The sequence below is a fragment of the Aythya marila genome (assembly GCF_965140915.1).
Source record: "Aythya marila genome assembly, chromosome: 1".
In the NCBI taxonomy this organism is placed as follows: domain Eukaryota; kingdom Metazoa; phylum Chordata; class Aves; order Anseriformes; family Anatidae; genus Aythya; species Aythya marila.
The window spans coordinates 41,159,693-41,186,143 of NC_139042.1; positions in this window are offsets into that span (position 1 = coordinate 41,159,693).

A 26,451-nucleotide genomic window follows, 5' to 3' on the forward strand; every position below is an offset into this window, starting at 1 on the left:
CCAATAAGCTTTCAATTGGCCCTTCATCCCCAGGCGGAACTCCATGTACTCCAGCTGGTCATTGGCTAGAGGTTAATGCTCAATACTCATCTCCCCTGCTTATCTTTTCTCTAGAGCCTTTACAACACTCCTTGTCTCTGTGATGCCAGTAAGATCATAGCCCTGTTAGAACTCCTCTTATTTACTCCCCCATGCTATGTGCCTTTGCATAGAGACATTTAAGTGGGACCTCTGATGTAAACTGTTTTATTGGATGAAGTACCTGGAATTCCTTTGTGCTGCTTTGCAGGTGCTCTCTCACTGGCCTCTGATCCCCTTCTTTGCTCTGGGCATTTATTTCTGGCACTGGCATCAAGATGCTAAGAGTTGGATGGATTGAAGTTCCCCTCCTCTGACAACTTTAGTTTAAAGCTCTCTTCATCTATCTTGAATAAAGCATCTAACTTATAGGTTGGTAGTATTTATGCATTAAACAAGGAAGGATTTTTAGTAGTATGTATACATTAAATAAGGAATTTTGTCTGTAGGGGCTTGTTCAACACCAGCAGGCAGTTAAGAACTACAAAGCTGCTTGGTCACTTACACAAAGAGGGGTGGGGAGAGAATCAGAAAGGAAATTGTAAGTAAACTTGTGGGTTGAGTTAAAGACAGTCTACTAGGTAAAGCAAAAGCCTTGCATGCAAGAAAAAAAAAAAAAAAAAAGGAATTCATTCACAAAAAGTCCTTGACTCTGTGCAAGTACTGCTCAGCAATATTTTTAAGGTTCCTTCCAGCCCAAACTATTCTATGATTCTACAAATCTGTGATTCTGTGATTTCGTGATTCTGTGATTCTGTGATTCTATGATACTATGAACTAAATTACTGGTGTTTTATAAATGCTGTTGTCAACACAAGTTCACAACACAGTACAATATGAGCTGTTATGAAGAAAATTAACTCTATCCCAGCCAAAAGCAGGACAGATTTCTGCTACAATAGTATGAATTCAGATTGTAACTTACACTTTTCCTTCACTTCAGTGAAATTATCTGAAATACAGAGTATTCAAATAAGATTAGTACCTAACTGTGTTTCATTCTGAAAGATTTTTCCATACTTTTAGATATGAGACAAAGATGAAGATCACTGAATTACTTTTTGTGAGATATGATGGAGTCACTAAAAATACGAGAAATTCAATGCCAGAATACTAAAGCCATGTATTCAGCAAGTCATGATGTCATGCCCAGTTCAAGACAACAAACTAAAGTGTGGATTGATTAAATTTTGATCATTGTACTTTATTTAAGAATATGTTTTCTAGATCTCCTGAATTGAAATTAAGGCATTAGGGCATGTCTGTAACCATGCTGTTCCACTGCAATCAAGCAGATTGTCATGAAAAGCTTAGGGGATTGGTCTTTATGCTTTTTTACTTACTGTACTATTTAAATGTACTTAAACTTTTTAAAATACATTGCCAAAGTGTATTTTTTTTTCCAATTTACTGTATAATTCCCTTTACTTTTGTCATCTGTGACAAATAATATTACCTACATATTATTGGCATTTGCATTGTAGTGTGACAGAAGTTTTCAATTAACTTGGCTTGTTTCCAGCATGAAATCATGTCTTATTTTTGTTTTTATTTTTATTTTCTCATTCTTAGTCAGTCCTTTTGTCTCATACACTTAAAGAATATCATGTAGGCACATGTATCTTTTATAAGAAGAAAGAACATGCATCTGAGTTCTGAAATATTTCTGATAATTTTTGCAGGTTAATTATTATTACCTTGGTTTTACAAATCCAAATAATTTTTGCTTTCTGAAAGATAGAATTTTCTCCAATTTTACAATTTAATCATCTTGAAGATTTTACAGGAACACTTTTGTCATCACTCTGTTATAGATTGTGGTGGACAAAGAAATCTTAAGGGACTTATTTCAATAACAAATAGTTTATTTTTTCGTGAAGGATTCCCAGAGATAGGGAGAAGGGTAATAGAAACATTCATTATACCCTTCACATTACTACAAAAACTATTTTATTTTTTTAATGAAGATTTAGTAAATAAAAAGTAGAAACTAAATAAATCAGCATCTCTAAGTTCATCAGTAGCAGTCACACCATAAACAGTTTTCCATTTTGGCAGAACCCCATTTAAAGTGATGCTAACCACTATTAACCCTGAAAGGTCTTATACAATTCCAAAGGTTTGGACCTTCTAATAAAATGTAATTACTTGATCTTTAAAATAATACAAAACAATTAAATCATATTACTGAAGAAATGACCTTTCCTGGGAACTAGCCTGCATTTTTAAATCCTTGTTAAAGTATTTTGAGAAAATATTTTAAGTTTCAATATTGGTCAAATATGTAGCAAAATACCTATTTGAATCAAATTGAGGCAAGCACTACCTTTACAGTTTATAAAAAGTATATGTCATTTCAAAGTGTTAGGCAGACACAGAATTCTTGGTTTGTGCCATTGTTACTGCATTTCTGATGTTTGTTTGTTTGTTTTCAGGAAGATATGTGGTGAAGATATATAAATGTTAAGGTGTGGGCTAAACTTTATTCAAGCTTCTGGTGCCATCTCCTGGGTAGATAAGGAATAATCTGCTGTATGAAAGAATACATTTAGAGAGAAAACTATGCATTTTCCATAGTTCAGTTCCAACATAAAAAATATCTTTCATCTTTCTTTTCTCTAGCACGGTTTTCTAAATGTTATATCTTCACAATTCACATCATTCCTAATTAAGGATTAAAATTATATTTCCAAGATACATATTTATTCAGTGTTGTCTTAATCAGGATTTCTTTCTGTCTTCTAAAGCAAAAGTAGATCTTTTAGGCATAGTAAGTAGTCAGATTTTGTGAAAAGTGAACCTCAAATGTTATCCACTACAGCCATTTTCATGTTTTTAGACCAATTTAGTGTCTTAGATCTTCAGCTTCAGATATTCAGTTAAATTTGTAAAGGTGGGTAAAAGGAGAGAATGTGTCTGCTCTTGAAAGGGTATCTTGCTTGTCAAGGACCTTTTCCAGTGCAACAATGAATAATAAGAAATTGCATGTGTGTCATTGCTACAAGGGGCTCAGTGTCAGCTCCATGTGAGACGTGAGAGAAATTTGGTACCAGCTGCTGCACTCAGGCTGGGTTTGTGTGTACCCTGCCCTGTGATGATGGCTGCTAGAACCATTGTCAGCTCCTGGAGTAATAGGGGTCTTCAGCCTCCAGCCCCTGGTGTAGGGGTGGTGAGTGAGACAAGTGAGGGGCTCTGTGCTGGCAGTTGGAGCGGGGTCACAGGTCACAGCCTCTGTACCTGGTGCTGGCTGATGGTGGTAGCATCTGTGTTTGCCCCAAACTGTGTGTGTGCAGGGTTTGCATGTGTGTTTGCTGGCAAATCCCTCACAGGAGCAGCTGGTGAGTGGGTTAACCCATGAGGCAGGTGAGAGGGACCAGGATCCAGGCAGTGGTGGTGGGCAGAAAGTGTTGTGTTTTTGCGTTCACTAGTGACCTTCTATCTCTGCCAAACCAAGAGGAGGAGGGCACTTTGCTGCCTGTGTGTCTCTGGGACCGGTTCTCAGCTTTGCTATAGGTTGAACCAACAATGGAGAAAGCTCAGCTGCATTTTCCAGCCTGGGCAGAGACCCTGGTTCCACTGGCACCGGGCTGGGCTCTAGCACCATGCAGGATGAGTTGTGGACTTGGGGAGCTGGAGGAGGCAGACATGCTTTCAATGTCATGTAACAAAATTCCATTACCTGTTATTATGATTTTTCTTTTTTTTTTTTTTATTATTTTTTTATTTTTCCCTTATATACAGTAAAAGATAACAGTAAGCTACCAACAAATCAAATTATATGCTGTTTACAATCTTGTACCTTGATTAGCATCATCTCCTTGTCTAGCTTGCCTGAGTTGATTTCCTCTTCACCTCTCATCCAACTTATGTATCTGTGGCCAAATTCACAACTGAAAGCCAAGATGTGGCTGGAGGAGTGGAATTTGTAAACATAAGTTAGATTCTCAGATTACTTGGATAATATATAAATAGAACAGGGTGTTTTAGGATGAGCTTTACAAAAAAGAAGAAGAAAAATAAAAAGGTATGCTAAATAGACACAGCAGTCCCATATTCAGCTAACTGGTAATATGAAAGCAATTTGCCTGAAATGTCTCTCTCGTCTCTCTCTCTCTCTCTTTTTTTTTTTTTTTTTTTTTTTTTTTTCTTTTTCCTTTGGAAGTTGTGCCACTGTGTGGACAGCTGTAATAATTCTAAGAACAGGACAATAAAAGGTACCTACTTCTGTAGCTTTGCTGACAGCATGCTTGTGTAGCTTAGGTCTTTAGTTTTAATCCCCACTTAAATGTTTTTACATGCATTCATACATTTCATGTTAAAGAGATGTGGCATAAAATTTTTATACAGCTCTGGCAGTTTTTTGGAAGCCTGAGTACCACCCTTCACTGGGATTTTTCCTTATTACCACACTACAGAATCATATTCTTGTCCTCTTACTAATCTGATGAATCTTACATTTTTGGCATACTATCCTAATGAAGTAGCTTCAGTAGCAGTAAGATGAAAAATTAGTTCAAAAAGCCTTATGAAGAACATTGCACAAAATCATTTTTTTTCACTTTCTGGAGAAGTGTTCTAGAACTGTTTGTCAACGATCTGACATCTTTTGAAAAAAACTCTTGGTGTCAAGCTGAACAATAGAACTGGGTGGGCTGCAGTTGCTTGAAGATTGGCTGGGATGTTCAGTGGGTGTGTAATTCCATTATGCATCACTTTTTTTTTTTAATCTATCTATCCTTGATTTATTTATTTTCTTATTAAACTGTAATATTAAATTTAATTAATACTAAACATTCTTTAATATTAAGTAAAATCACTTATTCTCACTCTTTGGAGTCTAATGGTGGGTGCCACACTGAGCATGGTTGGACAAACCTTCTACTTCTGTTATCTTAAGAGAGAGGAACAGTAAAGGAACACACCAGAAATTTCTAGAGAGACAAAGTATATGGCACAGTTTCCTGTAGGGAATCTGTTAATGGGTATTTGCATCCCCAGACCAATGGTCATTTTATAGGAATATTCTGAGTAGTCATATTGCTTTGCAGATCATATTTTGAGATGTTTACTTGAAAATAATTTTAGATAAGACAGATAAGCCAAATAGTATTTGTATTATTTCTGTCCCTACTAAGCATAGTAGTAAGCCTGGTGGAATAATGTCAGCACACCAAGCTTTCTGCTGAAACTCTGAGATGAGTTTAAGCTGTTTGGCTAAACAGCTTAAACAGGAGGGCTAAAAATCTTACTCGGGTACTGGATCATTCCTGGTGGGTGTTTATAGCTTACTTTCTGTAGTGGATCAAAAATATGTGCATCTTGAAAGCAGATGAGGCCTCTCATTTGTAATGTAATTAATGTAATGAGGCTACATTAATACTTAGTTCTGCCTTTAAAGTAATACATACCAAACCCCCACTGATCTAAATGGGTAAATGGTCCCTGTGTAGTGTGCCACTGGAATTGCCCCAATTTTATTGATATCTACATGCATGTGTAGATAGATAGAGAGCATTCTGAGGGAGAAGTATGTGTGCTTCATATTAGGTCTCTAGATGGCATTGTGTGAATCAGGTATTTTGGCAGAAGCTATAAATTCAGTACACTCAATAATAGCAAAGGGGAAAACAAAACAAAACAAAAACAAACAAACAAACAAACAAACAAAAAACTTGTCATTATTCCTGATGTTGATTTGACATTCTTGAGCCATCTTTGAAGATCAAATATTTAGTTCAGTTCAAAGTAGTATTCACATATATACTAAGATTGATTAGATTTCATTTTAGCACCCATGGAGCTCATTGGATATACCTGTGTGGGCAAATTACACAGTACAAGGGCATGTTCTCAGGCTCTGGAACTTGATCTTTCAGATTGCTAAATTGTTGAAGTGGTGCTTGCCATGTCTTCATCTAGTACAAATGTTATTTTCACAGGATCACAAAATCACAGAATTATCTAGATCATCTAGAATTATCAAGATCATTGAGTCCAACCTCTGACCTAACACTAATGAGTCCTCCACTAAACCATATCACTAAGTTCAACATCTAAATATCTTTTAAAGATCTCCAGGGATGGTGACTCAACCACTTCCCTGGGCAGCCCATTCCAATGACTAACAACCCTTTCAGTAAAGAAGTTCTTCCTAATATCCAATCTAAACCTCCCCTGGTGCAGCTTTAGCCCATTCCCCCTCGTCCTGTCACCAAGCATGTGGGAAGATAGACCAACCCCCACCTCGCTACAGCTTCCTTTAATGTACTTATAAAGAGTGATAAGGTCACCCCTGAGCCTCCTTTTCTCCAGGCTGAACAAACCCAGCTCCCTCAGCCACTCCTCACAGGACTTGTTCTCCAGACCCCTCACCAGCGTTGTCACCCTTCTCTGGACTCACTCGAGCATCTCCACGTCCTTCTTGTAGCGAGGGGTCCAAAACTGAACACAGTACTTGAGGTGCGGCCTCACCAGAGCCGAGTACAGGGGGACAATCACTTCCCTAGCCCTGCTGGCCACACTGCTTCTTATAAAAGCCAGGATGCTGTTGGCCTTCTTGGCCACCTGAGCACACTGCTGGCTCATATTCAGCCGACTATCCACCAATACTCCCAGGTCCTTCTCCACCTGGCAGCTTTCCAACCACTCATCTCCCAGCCTGTAGCTCTGCTTGGGGTTGTTGTGCCCCAGGTGCAGGACCCGGCACTTGGCCTTGTTGAACTTCATACAGCTGACCTCACCCCATCGGTGCAGCCTATGCAGATCCTCCTGCAGAGCCTTCCTACCCTCAAGCAGATCGACACATGCACCTAACTTGGTGTCTTCTGCAAACTTACTGAGGGTGCACTCGATGCCCTCATCCAGGTCATCGATAAAGATATTAAAGAGGACCAGCCCCAGTAACAAGCCCTGGGGAGCACCACTAGTGACCAGCCTCCGGCTGGATTTGAATCCATTAACCACGACTCTTTGGGCCTGGCTATCCAGCTAGTTTTCAACCCAACGAAGCGTACGCCAGTCCAAGCCAAGAGCAGACAGTTTCTTGAGGGGAATGCTGTGGGAAACATTGTCAAAAGCCTTGCTGAAGTCAAGGTAGACCACATCCACAGCCTTTCCTTCATCCACCAGGTGCGTCACTTTGTCATTGAAGGCGATCAGGTTCATCAAGCAAGACCTGCCTTTCATAAACCCATGCTGACTGGGCCTGATCGCCTGGTTGCCATGCAAGTGCCGCATGATGACACTCAAGATAATCTGCTCCATGAGTTTCCCTGGCACTAAAGTTGAACTATCAGGTCAATAGTTTCCCAGATCTACCTTCCAGCCCTTCTTGTAGATGGGCGTCATGTTTGCTAGCCACCAGTCAAGTGGTACCTCCCCTGATAGCCAGGACTGCTGATAAATGATGGAAAGCAGCTTGGCCAGCTCCTCCGCAAGTTTTCTCAGTACCCTCGGTTGAATCCCATCTGGCCCAATCGACTTGCGTACATCCAAGTGCCGTAGTAGGTCGCCAGCCTTCATGGATAGTGAGGGCCACATTCTGCTCCCCATCCCCTTCCACCAGTTCAGGGTACTGGGTATTCAGAGAACAATTGGTTTTTGCCGCTAAAGACTGAGGCAAAGAAGGCATTAAGCACCTCAGCCTTTTCCTCATCTTTCATAACTAAGTTCCCCCCCGCATCCAGTAAAGGCTGGAGAAAATATATTTTCTCCATATATACTATATTTTCCCATATAATTTCTATTAAAAATAACACAAATCAGGGATCAGGCCTAATAAATCATATGGGGCAGCCACACTCTTTTAGAGTGTAAAAATACTTGAACAGGATGGACAGAAGATGGGCCAGTGTGCTTCAATGCTTTACATAGTCAAAGGAACTACACACAGCCTTACGCTCAGTTTAAAACAACAACAAAAAAAGACAGACCAATGCAAGCAAATCTGACAATCTGATGAATTAGGGTTTAGCATACTATACCAGAGCCTGGAGGTAATACATGCAAAAGACACAGCAAATTAAGCTCTTTAGTGGGCTTGAGACAAACAATTAATTTAAATAAGTAGAAGAATAAACACATGACCAATCATCAATAAGCATCACAGTTCGATACCACAGTATCAAAGCTATGGTTAAAAAAAAAAACAAACACAAAATTTACCAGAAAACTTATGCATCTAGGAATTTATTACTTGTTCCTTGTAAGTTAGGCGGTGTTTTTGTTTGTTTATTTTTTTGTTTTCCCTAGCTCTCCTGAGCTTGCTTCCTTAATTTTGCCCATTTACAATTAGAAAACTTTGAATACTATAGTTAGACAAACCTACTGGATATAACCAAGTAAATAAAGATATTAAATTAAGTTATTAAATCATGACTGTTGAAGTGATTGGCATGCAGTGCTGGTAGTGGCAGTGGCTGATCAACCAAAAAAACAAACAGAAACTTAAATATGAACATAAATATGAATATGTTCTAAAATTGATATCATGTCAGATGAAATCACCTTTATAATAATTACTTTACTGGATTATAAGTAGTAGTAGAATATTCTGATGTATATCAGATTTGTTCTTCCGGGACCTTAATATGTAAGAGACTAATCATGTTGACTAAAACACAATCCTCTTTTTTTTTTTCCATCCCTGAATATCACTGGATTTAGTTGTTTATGTTTATGTAGGTTCAGGCAAAATACAATAATAAGGGGTCAATGAGAATGCATAAATCAAGGGTATAAGGTGATTGACTTTATTTGATTTCTTACACTTTTCTGTTTTGATGGTAGACTGGTTTTATGTTTTTTAATCTTTTTAATCATTTTCATGTTATTGATTGTGATAACAAAACACTTAATATTCCAGACATTATTTTGCAATATTAATTACCTCAATTTATATATGGGTTTCCTTCTTAATAATTGGACTGTAACAAAGTACATAAAAACTAATATAAATAAATCTTTCACTTGAGTATTACTGGTGTCTAAGTTAATGTCAAATTTCACAATTGTTTCATTTGAATTTAGAATCAATATTCCTATACTGCACACCATAATAAAGGATTATAGAGGGCTGTGCTTTGAAGTTTTTCTTATTCTGTACACCTTGGCCGCAGTGTTATCCATTGTCCTTATAAGAGGTCTTATTTTTCTCTTCTACCTGTCCTCATTAGGTTTTATGCATTTAAGCAGTATAGACAATCAGGATGATGGAAGTTGCACAGGTCTGTTTTTTCATATTTACTCAATTTTTTATGTCATCATACCAGAACATCCTCTTACCATCAAGCTCATTTGTCATCTCTACAGCACTTAATGTTTGTCACTTTTTGTGCACTTCCAGACAAATTTTGGACCCCTCTGAAACAGAAAGTCTATGCTTTCTCAGCTAGTATGAGATAGGATACAAAAAACCCACTCATACTTTTCTGTGTCTGCTTCTGTAACTGTTGTAATTTTCTTTCCTCTGCTACCAAAGATTATTTTTTTTTTTTCACTGAAATTTTCCCCCATGGTGGCAATGCTCTGCACTACACTGGTATTGCAAAGGCCAAAAAGATGAAAACACTTTCTTACCAGAAATATCTGGGTCATTAACAGGTGTCAGGATTAAAAAGTCATGAAGAGGATTAGACATCAACAGGAGTCTAATTTCTTTTTCCTATACAATTTCTCCTCTTTATAGGCCTTTTGAGAAGCTAGCAATTAGTTTTTGTCTTTCTCTGCTGCTGGTTGTTCCAGGTGCAGAAATCTCTGTGCAGTTTTGAGTAGACATAAACCTACACTGAAGTGATTATTATTAATTAGGCACTGTGTGCCTTCTCAGTAGAAAACTCCTTATTGCCATGGCAGATAAAAAGATCAATTCACTTATCCAAGGAAAGTCTCCCAGCTGAGTAAGGTGCAAGCAGGTGAACATTATTTGAGAGAGCTGCCACTATCAATGCTATAAATACTGAATTACCTTTATCAGTTTTACATGAGCTATTAGCTTAATTATCTTTGAAATATCCTTTTTTTTCAAAATAGGAACAAAAGATGGGAGATCAAGTTCTTCAGTAAAAGTTAATATACTCAGTGCTTTGGAGAGCTGGATAATGTAAGATGGTATACGTACTAGAGGTTGTTATTTATATATTATATTTAGAAATACTATATTTATAGTGGCTTTCTTAGAGCGTCAAAATAACGAATTATCTATAAGCAGATGACAGTTTTATAGTTTAAAGCAAGTCACTTAGATTTCAGACTAAGAACTTTATTTTGGTAACAGAGCCAATTTATACATTCAATCCTTATGCTTCATTCTAAGCAATATCCATGGATTATAAATCTTGCTGGGATATTTTACTTGTTCATTCATGCTTTCTTATACATTACTTTATGGTAGAACTGTAGGTTTTGTTGATGAATATTTTGCTTCTGTTAATGCTTCTTTATGGAGCACAGAAAACACCTAATGGTCTAATGCCTTCTGATAATAAAACTACATGCTTAGTACTTTATACTGGTCTTATACGTCTAGAGCTTGCTTTTCACAGACTTTAAGAAGGTGCTGAGGGACTATAAATTTTATTTTTTTACACATAATTGTGTATTTTTGAAAATTATGAGGAAAAAAATCTTAATAAAACAACCAACAGGTGTTCTACTATGAATACTTAAAGTTGTACTATTAAATTTCACTTATTAATGTCTATTTTAAAATACAAGTTCCTTGCATTAGAATACATGGGTTATTCATTTTATTAAAATACCAAAATTAACAAGACCATCCTTTATTTCTTAGCTGAAGTATGTGAAATAACTGCTGTTCCAAATAGTTGTCAATATTTCTACTGCAAGACTATTTTTCATTTATACAGTTGAAAAAAGACTTCCACATTATTGTATTAGCATAGTGTATCTGTTTTTTTCAGAATATTTCAAAACACGAACATTGGTCGTCTCATTGATGACAGTCCCCCCTCCCCCCCCTCCCCCAAAGGCTTTGAAAAGAGAGTACTTCTAGGACCATTTAGGATCGAGGCAGTGACAATAATTTAGGGTTAGAGGTAATGAGAGTATGTACTGCATTACCATTCTTCTACTGGTAAGCTGTGACGTATTGTCGTATCAATTCTGTGTAATATTGAACCACATAGTCATAAATTTAATGCACAAGGTGAAATCTTGACCTTCTTCGTAGAGTTCCATAGGACTAGGTTTTCATTTAAGTTTCAACATATCTGTGACACAAGAGAAGTATTTTTTGTGTAATTTATTCCTTAATCGTCCTCTGACAGATTTGTTTTTTAATATTTCTTAGAACCATGTATTTTTACTGCTATCACTGATAAGCCCCTATGCAATCTATATGTGCTTTCCTGTCTATTCAATCTTATGAAGTTATATGCCTCCTTTTCCAACACATCTAGATCTCAATGGGTCAACACATATATGCTTGTGAAGAAAATTAACTGTCTTCATCTAATGAAGGTCCAATGAAATGCATCATCCTTACTTCTGTTTCTTCATTAAAGAATACGGTATAGATCTTGAGGGTGAGAGGGCAGGGTTAAGCTTTGTATTTAACGTTCTGCTGCTTTCTGTGGTAATTGTCCCGAGTTGTGTCTATGAGACACAGATACACACAAGAGAGAATTTTTATAGAAACTACTGCAGTAAAGACAAGACTTAATTTGGTCAATACAATTAGTTAAGCACTGTTTGAAATCATTGCAACAAGTACTGTAGAAAGTCATGCTATCATTTTATTTGACAATAATATAAAATTAAAATGGGAATCATAATTGTATGATGCTCATGATAAAGAATGTATGTATATATGTATATATTTATTTTTTTTGGGGGGGGAAAGGGGAGGGAAATCATGCCTATATGATTTGGATCAATGGTCATGTCTCTCTTGTAATTCTCATTAAAATTATTTTTTTTTGCCAAAAATTTGATTTTGGAAATTATCTCTTGTAATGTCCTTGGTGGTGTCTATAACCCATAACTATAGACATCATTATTTCACCTAAAAACTGGTGTTGCAGTAGACCAATGATAGTAGACTGGACAGAGATTTTTTTAATCACTTAAATAAAGGTCACTCCTCACTCATTTCTATCAATGACCTACAATGCTGATAGCTGCATAAAAGTAAAGGCATTCTGGTTTATATGGAACTGTCGCTACTCATCTTTTCAGATAAACTATTCTTATCTGCCTCCGTGGTAGTGGAATGTAATTCACGCTACAGATCAGGCAGTTTGAGAAGGGCTACAAGGTAGAAGTCTTTGATTTGTTCTACACATTGTCCCTTGTTTACAAGGGAAAAACACTTCCTAGCCCAGTGCTGTAATTTCATGGTAAACACTGTCTAGATTACAATATTATATCTTAATTTAAAAAATTAACATTACTCAGTATGCTATTATTCATTCATTGTGGCAGCTGGCATTTCATCCATAATATTGTTAGCACATTACTGCATTTCAAGATCAAATATATATATATTAAAAATTGTTCTCAAATATCAACTTATGAATTTGAGAAAGGAATTACAGGTGTACTTGAAGGAGAGGGTTTTGAATGAGAATCCAGAGTGGAGACAGAAATCTGGGAAAAATACTCAGATTACAAAGGATAGTATTCAAGACTCCTTTCTCTTCTTCATGGATATAGCATCCTCTTCATGTATATAGCAAACTAAGATTTGTAGCTCCAGAATTCTGCAGGGTAAATGGATTTAACATCTGTAAAATTTTGAGTTTGGGTATCTCTCTTTTTGTTTAAATTAGGAGAAGGCTTCTTGTTTAATTGAAGCATTAACAATCATTTAGGCCTCTAGACTCTCTTCCAGTGGGAAATGACTGTCATACATTCCACGCATTCCATACATCCCAGGTGGTAGTATGCTGCCCATGTTGGATTAATTTTTATTTTGCTATCTAAACAATACTTGACTAATATGTATAATTAAATGCACGCAAATGTGTGTAGTGCCTGCACAACCAGCTATTATTAGCAATTATGCTGGAATGAATGACAAACTTTATGTAGGGCCTTTATAGGCAGAAGGCTGTTGGCAGATCCAGCTCTGGGCTTTCTAGATATATAGGCAGTGGTGGCAGAACAGGTGATGGATGAGGAGTTTAATGGGTCTGAGCTGATGATGCAGAGGTGTAGAGAAAAGCTAAAAAAGGAGTGGAGGGGGTCTTTGCTGTGAGAAATTCACCTGGTACTGCAATGCGCGCAGGTAATTGGGCTGGTAGGGAAGAGTGCCTTTACAGAAAGGAAAGGGAGAACATGGGGGGATGTGGGTAAATAGAAGTCATATTTTTCTCTTTTCATCCTTTTCTCCAGATCTAGTTGCCAGGTCTTTTGTGCAATTAAACACATTGGGAACTAGTGTCCCAATGTATCATTGTATAGATAAAGGTCCTGGTCTTCTTTAGGCTAAATGCTTAATAAAAGTGTCTGTCTGGAAGAATCATCAGGAAAAATATAAATCCAGTCAAATGACCTTTACTGAAAATCCTAGAATCATAGAATATCCCAAGTTGGAAGGGACCCCAGGGATCATAGAATCATAGAATAGCCTGAGTTGGAAGGGACCCAGAAGGATCATTAAGTCCAACTCCTGGCTCCACACAGGACTAACTCAAAATTAAATCATATGTATAAGAGCACTGTCCAAATGCTTCTTGAACATTAGCAGGTGTTCAAGAAGCATCTTGAACACTGGCAGGTGCCATGACCACTTCTCCATAGAGCCTGCTTTGGTGCCTGATCATCAAAATAGCCCACTTTATGTCCTATATATATGGACCTGGAATCATACTACCTGAAGAAATCACTACTTTTGAATTAATATAAAGGAAAGAAAGAGTCCCTCAAGCAGCTAATTCCAATAGTATGCAGTGTCTTAAGATGCAATTAAATATTGGACCCAGAATTACACCTTGAATTGCACTCAGAAGCAAATACATTCATAGTGCAATCCTAGAAGCCCACCAGTAATGTGCTAGTTGTGACTACAACTTCTAATCAAGAGAACAGCTGCTTTACCAGCTGTAGCTTCTCCATCTTTTTCAAAGTAGCAAAGGTGGTGTAGTCATGCAGAGTGAAAGCCAGAAATATATCAGTGGTTATGTACATCTTTCTCTAATGACTAGGTGTTACAATGTGTGTTAAATCCACATAAATCCAAATCTAAATAAGTCAGGCAGCCAGGAGAACCTTCATGCTGCAAAATTTTCTTACAAAGGACCATTTTCTTACAAACAGCATCAGTAAAGAAAAATTATTAAGATTTTTTTTTTTTTTTTCTCCTAGCAAACCAGTATCATTGCAACTGGTGTGTCACCAGGGAGTTGAGACTAAACTAGCACAAGGTTTTAAGCTACAAATTGTTCTTTTTCGTGCTCTTTATTTCTGACTCAGAAGATGCAAAACTAGTAGGACTTTAAAAAGGCAAATGGTAAAATTCTATCTAGAGTAGATTGCAGTTTGGAAATCTAATAAGGGGACAGGAAATAAGATATTAATACTGTTCAGACATGTTACAGCGGTGTACCCTGAAGAAAGCTTGTCATTGTTTTGCCAAGTAGGCAAATTATGGTATATTAGTATACCATATAATGAGGGTGCATAAGTTAAAGCAGAGTTGTCTGCTTTCAGGAAAAGGTTCTAAGTTTTTACACAATGGCATCACATTGCAGAATAGGAAAAAAACTCTGGTTTAAAAATGTATGTGAAGCTTTTCTCTAACTCTTAACATATCTCCACTCTCTAACTCCAGGCATCAGAACGTCAGTAGGAAGCATCATTCAGATTACCAGCTGCTTTGGATCCTGTTTTGAGATGTGTGCTGTCTTGCACTGTGTATATTCCTAGCAACTTTCTCAGGGCTTTGAACTGCATTTGAGGTGCTTAAAGGATGGGTTTCAGAGCACGCTTTTTAAGTCCCAGAGCTCTTTGTCTCCAACATATTTTGGCTACTACAAGTTCAATGAAACATGCTAATAATCCATATAACATGCCAAGAAAGAAGAGAAAAATGAAAAGAAAAAAAAAAAAAGAAAAAGGAAATGCATGGGAAGGAGTAAAATAAGGTAGAAAAGGAGTGCTGCAAGCTCTGCTTCTGTCATATTATAGAATATACTGAGTTGGAAGGGACACATGATAATCAAGTCCAGCTCCTGGGTCCGCAAATCAAAATGTGTCAGAGCACTGTGCAAACACTTCTTGAACCCCAGCAAGCTTGGTGCTGTGACCACTCTCTAGGGGAGCCTGTTCCAGTGCCTGACCCCCCCCTCACTGAAGAACCTTTTCCTGATACCCAGGAAAAGCCTGAACCAGCCCTGTCACAGCTTCATGCCATTTCCTTGAGCCCTGTTGCTGTCACCAGAGAGCAGAGATCAGTACCTTCCCCTCTGCTCTCCTCATGAGGAAGTTGTAGACCGCAATGAGGTCTCCCATCTGCCTCCTCTTCTCTGGGCTGAACAATCCAAGTGACTTCAGCTGCTCCTCATATACCTTCCCGTCTTCACCATCTTTGTTGTCCTCCTTTGGACACTTTCTAACAGTTTTATATCTTTCTTATACCGTGGTGCCCAAAACTGCACACAGTACTCTAGGTGAGGCTGCACCATCTCAGAATACAGAGAGTAATCACTTTCGTTGACTGGATAGTAATGCTTTGCTTGATGCACCACAGGATATATTTGGTCCTTCTGGCTGCCAAGGCACACTGCTGGCTCACGTTCAGCTTGCTGTTCAAAACTCCCAGATTCCTCTCTGTGGGGTGGATCTCCAGCATCTTGTCTCCCAGTCTGTACGTGTAGCCAGGGTTGCTTCTTCCCAGGTGCAGAATCTATCACTTGCTGTTGTTAAACTTCATATTGTAAGTGACTGCCCAGCTCTCTAATTTCTCCAGATCTCTCCGCAAGAACTCTACGCTCTATGGAGTCAACAGCTTCACCCAATTTAGTATCGTCCGTGAACTCACTCAAAAAAACTTTTAGTCTGTGGTGGTTTTACAGCCACAAACTTAGAAGCTGGGCAGATGAGCTCCACCACAACTGCTCTCTCACTTCTCCTCAAAGGGAAAGAGAGAGAAAATACAGTAGAAAGGGCTCAAGGGTAGAGATAAGGAGAGGGAGATCTCTTAACAATTTGCACTACAGGCAAAACAGACTCAGCATAGGGAGATTAGAGAAATTTACTACCTATTACTAACAGGCGAGAGCAGTGAGAAACAAAGAAAACAAACTAAAAAACACCTTCTTCCCATTCACCCTCCTCTACATCTTCCCCCAGAGTGGCGCAGGAGAAAGGGGGGATGGGGCTGTGGTCAGTCCCTAATGCTTCATCTCCACTGGTCCTTCACGGTCACTCTCTGCCCCTGCTCCAATGTGGGATCCCTCCCATGGGATGCCATCCTTCCTGAACAGAGCCTGCAGGGGCTTGCCACAGGCAGCAGCTCTTCAAGAACTGCTCCCACATGTCTCAGTACCATGGGGTGCATAATTAAGGAGCAAACTGCTCCAACCTGGGTCCCCCATGGTGACAGCTTCCCCCAGAACCTGGGGGGAGCCTGCATGGACTCCTCTCCACGGGCTGCAGCTCTGGCCCGGGGCCTGCTCCTGCGTGGGCTTTCCATGGGCCGCAGCCTCCTCCAGGCCACATCCACCTGCTCCACCGGGGGCTCTTCCACAGGCTGCAGCATGGAGATCTGCTCCATGTGGGACCCATGGGCTGCAGGGGGACAGCCTGCTCCACCAGGGGCCTCTCCACAGGCCACAGGGGAACTTCAGCTCCAGCACCTGGGTTATCTCCTCCCTCTCCTTCTTCATTGACCATGGTGTCTGCAAGGCTGTTTCTTACTCCTTGCTCTCCCAGCTTCTGTTGCACAGCAGCTTTTTTCATTTTCTTAAATCTTCTCTCACAGAGGCTCAAACAACGTTGCTTATTGGTTTAGCTCTGGCCAAGAGCAGGTCCCTTTGGAGCCATCTGAAACTGGCCCTTATCTGTCATTGGGCAGGTTCTGGGTTCTTCTCTCAGAGGCCACCCTTTCAGTTCCCCACTATGCAAACCTTGCCACATAAACCCAAGTTCTACATACAAATCCTTTATGAAAACATTGAAGAGGGCTGTTCCTAAAATGGAGCCCTGGGGAAGCCCACTAGTGACAGGTCGGCACCATGATTTAACCCAATTTACAAGAACCCTTTGGGTCTGACCTATCAGCCAATTGTTCACCCATCTTATTATGCATTTATTTAACTGCATTCTAATACACCTCTGTAGATATCAGTGCTGCCCTCATATAAGCAATGAAAGTATCTGCACTACATTCATTTACTAGTAGAAAAAATAACGTTTCACTCCAGTGGCTAAAAACAACAGTCATGGCATGTGTGTTCTGCCTTTGGCCATCTAAGTGTTCTGGACAAACACTCTCATGTCACCCTGGGTTAAACCATTTGATGACAATTGTAGAGGTTCTCAACTCATTATACATTAAACATTGCTCTGCTCTTATATATCTGGTCCTCCAAAACACATTAAATGACCTTGGGGAAATGGTAGTTTGTACTCTGGATATTAAGAGCTGCAGATTTTTGTGGCCCCATAGAATCTGTGGCCACAGAACTAATGGCCATGGATCTAAAATAAGTAGGTTTGATTAACACAAATAAATGAGATTCTTTCTTATGCCTAAATATAAGTGACTTTACTCACCTTGTTTTGGCTTGTATCTTCTTTCCATACTTCAGAAAATACAAGAATGAAAAAAAGGAGAATATAAGCTAAGAAACAGGAAACACTATTGGCCTAAAATTTCAAATCTGAAATTGCTATCAAGGAATGAAGACAGCATATAGAAATAGTATAGCTACTATAAGAGTTTATGTATACATATGTGTTTTCTTACATAAAACTACTGGAAAAAAAACAATACTTTATAATTCTGGGTTCTTTTTACATACAAGAATTTTACAAGAATTTGTATTTATACTATTAATCACTATATTAAAATGTCTTATTACATAATGCAATGCTGCTATTTAGAGTGGACAAAATTTAATATATTTGAAAGAAAAATAAAATAAAAATGTATGCAGACAATGTAAAACTACTCTGTCTACAAGGAAGGAAAAATTTAGCCTTTTGTTCTTTTCTGTTGTTATATCACCAGTAACTCAGAGATTTAAATGCCTCAGCAAAAAGTAGTTATGAAAATAATATTTTCAGTTCCAGAAAATAAATAAATAAATACAGCAGACAATTGCATGTGTAAAACTGGGTTAATACCAAAGGGACTACTAAATTTGCAAACTTAAGTCCATACAGAGGGGAGGGAAATACGGGAATTAAATTTCATTAACTACTACTGCTTGATTTTTTTAAATTATTATTATTTTTTATTATTCTTATTTTTAATCAAATTAGACTAAATGATGATATGGAAAATCTTTACTATGTTTGTTTTACTATCTCTAAGCTTGAAATAAAAAATGCTGCCACTAGAGATCATTGTTGCTCTTTGCAGAAGTGGCCAGTGTTAATTTTTTTTTTTTTTTAGTTCATATCATTAGATGCAGTCCTGTTCTTCACAGAATGTACCTCATAACATCAAAACAGAAGAAAAAATAACTGTAGCCTGAACTCTGTCTATCTCAGTTTTCACACCAAATATTTTCTACCTCCTTTCAAAACAGTCCTTCATCACTACTCATTTATAACTGCAATGAAGCAATAAAATTTAAAAACATTTTCATTTAAATTTGTTATATATATATATATTTATTTTTTTCAGGACTGAATGTCATTCAGTCATATATTGGCATTCATAGACCCTATAATATAATGTTGGATCAAGCTTGCTTTTTTATGTATCCTGGCTGATTAAAATGACAATAAAATTCATAAACAACTTCCAGTAAAAGAACATACCCTTCTCTTTATCCCCACTGTCTAAAAAACAATAATAAAACAATGACAAAATAATCCTCTCTCTTTAGAAGAGCTAGAACTATTTGGTCTAATTATCCTTGCATCAAAAACGGGACTGAAGATAAATCTCATGAAACATTATCTGCAAAATAAAAAAGGGGAAATTCCAAATGATAACTGATCAAAGGGGTAACTATGCATATCAACCAAACAGCTGAAACCTATAGTACATTAAAATAATCCCAAGTGTACAATTGACAACACTAACTATACTGACTTCTGAAGTATGAAGGATTTTTAATTTAGGGCTCCCTATGGTGATTTGTTGTTTGTTTTAATGATTGTAAATTGTTTCAGTGATATTTTTCCAAATATGTGCGTAATATTTTGTGATTTTTTCATCCTCCTGGGATGAATTTCTGACTCTTTTTAATATGACACATGTACCATTTAAAGTTTTATTTTTGAGATTTTCATATGCATATTCTTTTCCTAAGTGTTTTTACAGTGATTTGCATTAGTTTTCAAAAATCAAAATTGTTCTCTGGAATAAGAAAAAAAAAACTCATCATTTCATAAGATAGTGTAGAAGTTTACTGTACCATGCTTAGGCCTGTTCCAAACTGAGTGACCTAATTTGATTTGTGTAATACTTGAGCAGGACAAAAGGCCCTTATACTGTTTTTTTATATTTCATGCCCATGAATGCTTGCATAAAGCACTTTTTCATCTCCTCTTGGCTTCCTGCATCTTTTACCTATAGTCAAAATTCAATAGCTAGACTTAGTAGAATTTAAGATCCTTCTTCATCTTCACAGTAACAAGCAGTGGTTTCACTTCTTACAAATCAAAATGAAAATCAGCTGAAGCCTGCATAATATATTTAATGTTAATAACACTGTTCATAATAGGTGAATATGAATAAAACCTAAACGCTTCCTTTATTATTTAGTCTCTGAATTGCCTGTAAAAATATTTAAAACTTACTTTATTTCCTAGATTAGCATTACTGCACTTCTGATGTCAACTAAAAGACAAAAACAGAACAGAACTCTTTTTTTTTTTTTATCTTTTTTTTTTTTTTCTTTTTTTTTCCCCCTGCCATATAAGCCTACTATATATCTTCCAAATTGTTGAGATGCCTATTTGGTGTGTGTGTGTGTGTGCGTGTGTAATAAATACAAAAAAAAGTAAAGTACAGTATGTCTTTTGATATAGATTCTTTATGTGAGTGATTATCATTTTAACAGATGCTACATTGTTTGATGAAACATTTTAAATTCTGAATGAAGGGTCCTTGAAGACTAAGAATGAAAATAATGTCTTAAATGTGCAAAATAAATCTGACTTCTCAAGTACAATAGTCATTTACTACTATCCAGAGTGCTGTGCAATTCAGTCATCACAGAGTTCATCAGAAGACAATAGATGATAATACTTCTTCTTTCTGAAAGAATTATCTCCCCATATTTTATAGGTGTTGGGCCAAATCCTTCAGTCCTTACTTACTCCTGGATTAATTTCTCAGACCTTATTCATGGTAGCAAGGAATACTTCAGTCCATGCCAATGAAATGCTGTTAACTCTTCATTAAGATTAGTTGTCAGGCAAATGAGATAATCGGGGAGTGAGTAATGCATGAGCATTTTGGCAGGTAAAGAACAAAACCCTTAATATATGTCTAAACTATTCACTTCAAAAGGAAAAATAAAAATAAAATAATAAAAAACATAGCTCAGATATATTATATTTGACCTGGCCTTTGAAGCATTTCTGAAGAGTCTACAGGAATTTGTGTTAATAATCTGAAAAGAGAACTAGTCTAGACATTGATTATAACATATTTGCAAAATATTTATTGCCTATGAAAATAGGATTGGTTTCATAGTTTCCATCAAAATTAAAAGTTCTGCCCTTCCTTGTAGACATTATTCATCCTCATTGGAAGTTCAATTGACTTCAAAATGACTGTATTGAAGTATGTGTTACGTATGTTTATGAAACAGGATATAGCCCTAATCATTTCTCTCATCCTTTGATAAGTATTAGACAGAATAAAAGAGAAATGTTATCATTTTTGTTGGGAAAAAAAAAAAAAAAAAAAAAGGATGATTATAAATGTATGGAAATTAAGCTTTTTTTTTTTTTTTTTTTTTTTTTTTTTCCCACAGTAGCATTTAATATCAAGAATAATCTGGAAAAAATGTCTTGCCCTATTCCTTGAAGTCATCTGTTTCCACTCTGAGCCTCCATATTCCCTAATATTTCTTTATATTTTTATACAATTAATCAGAAAAACAGTAGAGCAAGAGCTATGTTTACAAGAGTCTGCTGTATCAAATCTTTTACTTCTATTTTTGAAGTATTTTTTCTTACATGTTAATACTACAGATAAGGGATAATTCCAAGTAGGAAAAATGATATTTGAAACAAATACACCAAAAGGAAATCTTGAAATAATGCTAGATAAACTTCACATCTATGAGTAAATTTCACCAAAAAACAACAACAACAACAACAACAAAACTTCAGCTGTGTTAACAAATGAGCCCTTCTTGAGAAAAATGCATATTAAAAACTGTAATACAAGTAGTACCTCTTGTGTTAAATTACAATGACTGGTGGAAAGCAAGAGGAAGGTCACAGCAGCTGATAAACATAGTTATGCAAATGTGTTATTGTGAGAAAACACTGAACAGGGTTAAAAATTGTTCTAAGCAGGAGGTCAATGAGAAATTTCACGGGTCTTTCTGGCCTTGAAATTATAATAGTGAGGAGGTGAACAGGAAAGAAAAATAAGATGAAAACAGGATTTTGATTTATTTTTAATTTGGGTCTATTTGATGAATTAAAAAGTTTTGGTTGAGCAGGAAAATGATCTCACTGACAATTATATTTTCATCACAAAACAAACAAACAAGCAAATTTATCACAATATTTGTAAATTGGCTGTATTTTCAAGTCTCTTTATACCTATCAAATGTAGAGGAACCTATAAAGATCCTATGAGATTCTTCATCTCTAGATTCCTCATAAACTCCCCAATCTAATATCACAATTATTAGACTTATTTAATTAGTAGTGATTGCTTTAATATTCAATATATATTAAAGGGGTTTGTTCTTTAGCTTATGAAATAATTGTGTTTCAAAGAAAACAGGAAGAAGAAGCCATTGCTGGAGTCTACTAAGCTAGTACAGACTTCACTAGGGGTTTTGGGAACTTGTATCTGTTTTGCTCCTGGGCAAAGGAAGAGATGCAGGTCAAGCAAGTCTGTCACACTGCTGATGCCAGGCAGAGTAAAAAACAGCCATAGTGAATATGGATTGTGGGGTTTATTTTAGAAACAGCAGTGTTAGATCTTTTACCCCACTCATCTTACACACTCACTGGCTCTCCACAATGCCACATATGCTAGATCTCAGCTTCCCTTTCCCAGAAGGAACTTGTTGCTGGTCTGAAAAGATCACACAGAAAGTCATCTTGGCTCAAGTTGTGCTACTATTCACAGCTACCATTCCTGGGAGGGTCACCAGCCAAAGTCAAGAGGCATCCCACTGCATTATTTCCCATATCTCTCTGATATCAAGGATATTAACCTACTTTTCAGATCTTTTCTTTAGCAGGAATTTGCCGAGGCGATCGGCTCCGGGGCAGACGCGTTCTGCAGCGGAGCGGGGGATCGGGCCAGGCAGGGCTAATTTTTTCCGGCATCGAGCCTACTTGAGGGAGCCGCCAGGACCCGGCAGCCCTCGTGAGGGAGGCTGACGAGGCGAAGGCGGAGCCAGCAGCGCCCCCTCCCCAGCCGTTCAAAAGCTGCCCCTAGGGAGCGCGAGCGACCAGGAGCGCGGCGACCAGGGCGGGCAAACAGGGCGTGGCGCGTCAGAAGGGAGTGGCGCGGCAGTTTGCGCAGGCAGGGCGCGCAGGAAGGGCAGAGCGCTCCCCCTACACACAAACAACACCTCGTTAACAACAGCCGTAACTAGGCGATAATGGTCGCCACCAGGCACGGTGCGCTCTCCAGAAAGTCGGTACACACGCAGACCGACTACCTGTCAAAAAATGCCGCAGTTCAGGTCACCGGATGCAAGGAGTGTCTGAGCCTGTTGCTGCCATCGGCGGCAGGCAGAGAAACTGCGTGCGTGAGGTGCGAGCAGGTGGATGATCTGGTCCGCATGGTGGCGGAGCTCAAGGAGGAGGTGGAGAGGTTGAGGGCCATCAGGGAGTGTGAGCGGGAGATAGACTTCTGGAGTAACTCCCTGCAGGGCCTCAAGGGGAGGTGCCGAGGTGAGACTCCTCAAATGGGGGCGGACCCCCCGCCCTGTCCCTGTCGGGCAGAGGGAGGGGATCTGGGAGCTGAGGAGGAATGGAAACAGGTCCCTGCTCGACATTGCAGGCGATGCTCTCCCCTTCCGGCCCCACCTTCCCAGGTGCCCTTACACAACAGGTTTGAGGCCCTAGAGATTGAGAGGCTGGTGTGTGAGGAAGAGGTAGCAAATGTTCCCAGGAGGATGCCTGGGGCGAGGAGGTCGACTCCGCGCCTCAGGACTGCCTCCACCAAGAAAGACAGGAGGGTTATTGTTGTTGGTGACTCGATTCTTAGGGGAACAGAGGGCCCTATTTGTCGGCCTGACCCTACCCGTAGGGAAGTCTGCTGCCTCCCTGGGGCCAGGGTCAGGGACGTTGCCAGGAAGCTTCCTAACCTGGTACGCCCCTCTGACTATTACCCCCTTTTGATAGTCCAGGCGGGCAGTGATAACATCGAAGAGAGAAGCCTCAAGGCTATCAAAAGGGACTTTAGGGGACTGGGTCGGTTAGTGGATGGAGCGGGAGTGCAGGTGGTGTTTTCGTCCATCCCTGTGGTGGCAGGGAGGGGTTCAGAGAGGACACGGAAAGCCCACCTGTTAAACACGTGGCTCCGGGACTGGTGCCAACGCAGAAATCTTGTTTTTTTTGATCATGGGGCACTTTACTCAGCACCTGGCCTGATGGCCGCAGATGGGTCCCTATCTTTTAGGGGAAAAAGAATCCTGGGCCAGGAACTGGCAGGGCTCATTGAGAGGGCTTTAAACTAGGTAGGAAGGGGGATGGGGCTGAGGCTAGGATTGTTGGGGCTGTGCTAGGGGGAACAATGGCAAGGCCGGAGGATAAGGCAATGGCCCAGCTGAAGTGCATCTACACCAATGCACGCAGCATGGGTAACAAACAGGAGGAGCTGGAAGCCATCGTGCGGCAGGCAGGCTACGACTTGGTTGCCATCACGGAGACGTGGTGGGACCACTCTCATGACTGGAGTGCTGCAATGCCTGGCTATAAGCTCTATAGAAGGGACAGGCAGCATAGAAGGGGTGGTGGTGTGGCTCTCTATATTAGAGAGTCTTTCGAGGTTGTAGAACTCAAGGTTGGGAATGACAAGGTCGAGTCCCTTTGGGTTAGGATCGGCAGGGACAACAAGGCTAGTGTCCTGGTCGGGGTCTGCTATAGACCGCCGAACCAGGATGAGGAGACAGATGAGGAATTCTACAGGCAGCTGACAGAGGTTGCAAAATCATCAGCTCTTGTACTCGTGGGGGACTTCAACTTCCCTGACATATCCTGGAAGCACAACACAGCCCTGAGAAAGCAGTCTAGGAGGTTTCTGGAGAGCGTGGAAGATAGCTTCCTGACGCAGCTGGTTAGTGAACCTACCAGGGGTGGTGCCCCGCTAGACCTTCTCTTCACAAACAGAGAAGGATTGGTGGAGGACGTGATCGTCGGGAGCTGTCTTGGGCAGAGTGACCACGCAATGGTGGAGTTCACTATTCTTGGCGAGGCCAGGAAGGGGACCAGTAAAACCGCTGTATTGGACTTTCGGAGGGCTGACTTTGAGCTGCTCAGGACACTAGTTGGTGGAGTCCCTTGGGAGGTGGTTCTGAAGGGCAGAGGGGTCCAGGAAGGCTGGGCGCTCTTCAAGAGGGAAGTCTTAATGGCGCAGGAACGGTCTGTCCCCACGTGCCCAAAGACGAGCTGGCGGGGAAGAAGACCGGCCTGGCTCAACAGAGAATTGTGGCTTGATCTTAGGAGGAAAAAGAGGGTTTATAAGCTTTGGAAAAGTGGGCAGGCCACTAAGGAGGACTTTAAAGAAGTAGCGAGGCTGTGCAGGGACAAAATTAGGAAGGCCAAAGCTCATCTGGAGCTCAATCTGGCTACTGCCGTTAAAGATAACAAAAAACGTTTCTATAAATACATCAACACAAAAAGGAGGACTAAGGAGAATCTCCATCCTCTACTGGATGCGGGGGGAAACTTAGTTACAAGAGATGAGGAAAAGGCGGAGGTGCTCAATGCCTTCTTTGCCTCAGTCTTTAGCGGCAATACCGGATGTTCTCTGGATACTCAGTACCCTGAGCTGGTGGAAGGGGATGGGGAGCAGGATGTGGCCCTCATTATCCATGAAGAACTGGTTGGTGACCTGCTACGGCACTTAGATGTGCACAAGTCGATGGGGCCGGATAGGATCCACCCAAGGGTACTGAGGGAACTGGCAGAGGAGCTGGCCAAGCCACTGTCCATCATTTATCAACAGTCCTGGCTATCGGGGGAGGTCCCAATCGACTGGCGGCTAGCAAACGTGACGCCCATCTACAAGAAGGGCCGGAGGGCAGACCCGGGAAACTACAGGCCTGTCAGTTTGACCTCAGTGCCAGGAAAGCTCATGGAGCAGATCCTCCTGAGAGTCATCATGCAGCACTTGCAGGGCAAGCAGGCGATCAGGCCCAGTCAGCATGGCTTTATGAAAGGCAGGTCATGCCTGACGAACCTGATCTCCTTCTATGACAGAGTGATGCGCTGGGTGGATGAGGGAAAGGCTGTGGATGTGGTCTACCTTGACTTCAGCAAGGCTTTTGACACCGTCTCCCACAGCATTCTCCTCAAGAAACTGGCTGCTCTTGGCTTGGACTGGCGCACGCTTCATTGGGTTAGAAACTGGCTGGATAGCCGGGCCCAAAGAGTCGTGGTGAATGGAGCCAAGTCCAGTTGGAGGCCGGTCACTAGTGGCGTCCCCCAGGGCTCGGTGCTGGGGCCGGTCCTCTTTAATATCTTCATCGATGATCTGGACGAGGGCATCGAGTGCACCCTCAGTAAGTTCGCAGATGACACCAAGTTAGGTGCGTGTGTCGATCTGCTTGAGGGTAGGAAAGCTCTGCAGGAGGATCTGGATAGGCTGCACCGATGGGCTGAGGTCAACTGCATGAAGTTCAACAAGGCCAAGTGCCGGGTCCTGCACCTGGGGCGCAATAACCCCAAGCAGAGCTACAGGCTTGGAGAGGAATGGTTGGAGAGCTGCCAGGCAGAGAAGGACCTGGGAGTGATGGTTGATAGGCGGCTGAATATGAGCCAGCAGTGTATTCAGGTGGCCAAGAAGGCCAACGGCATCCTGGC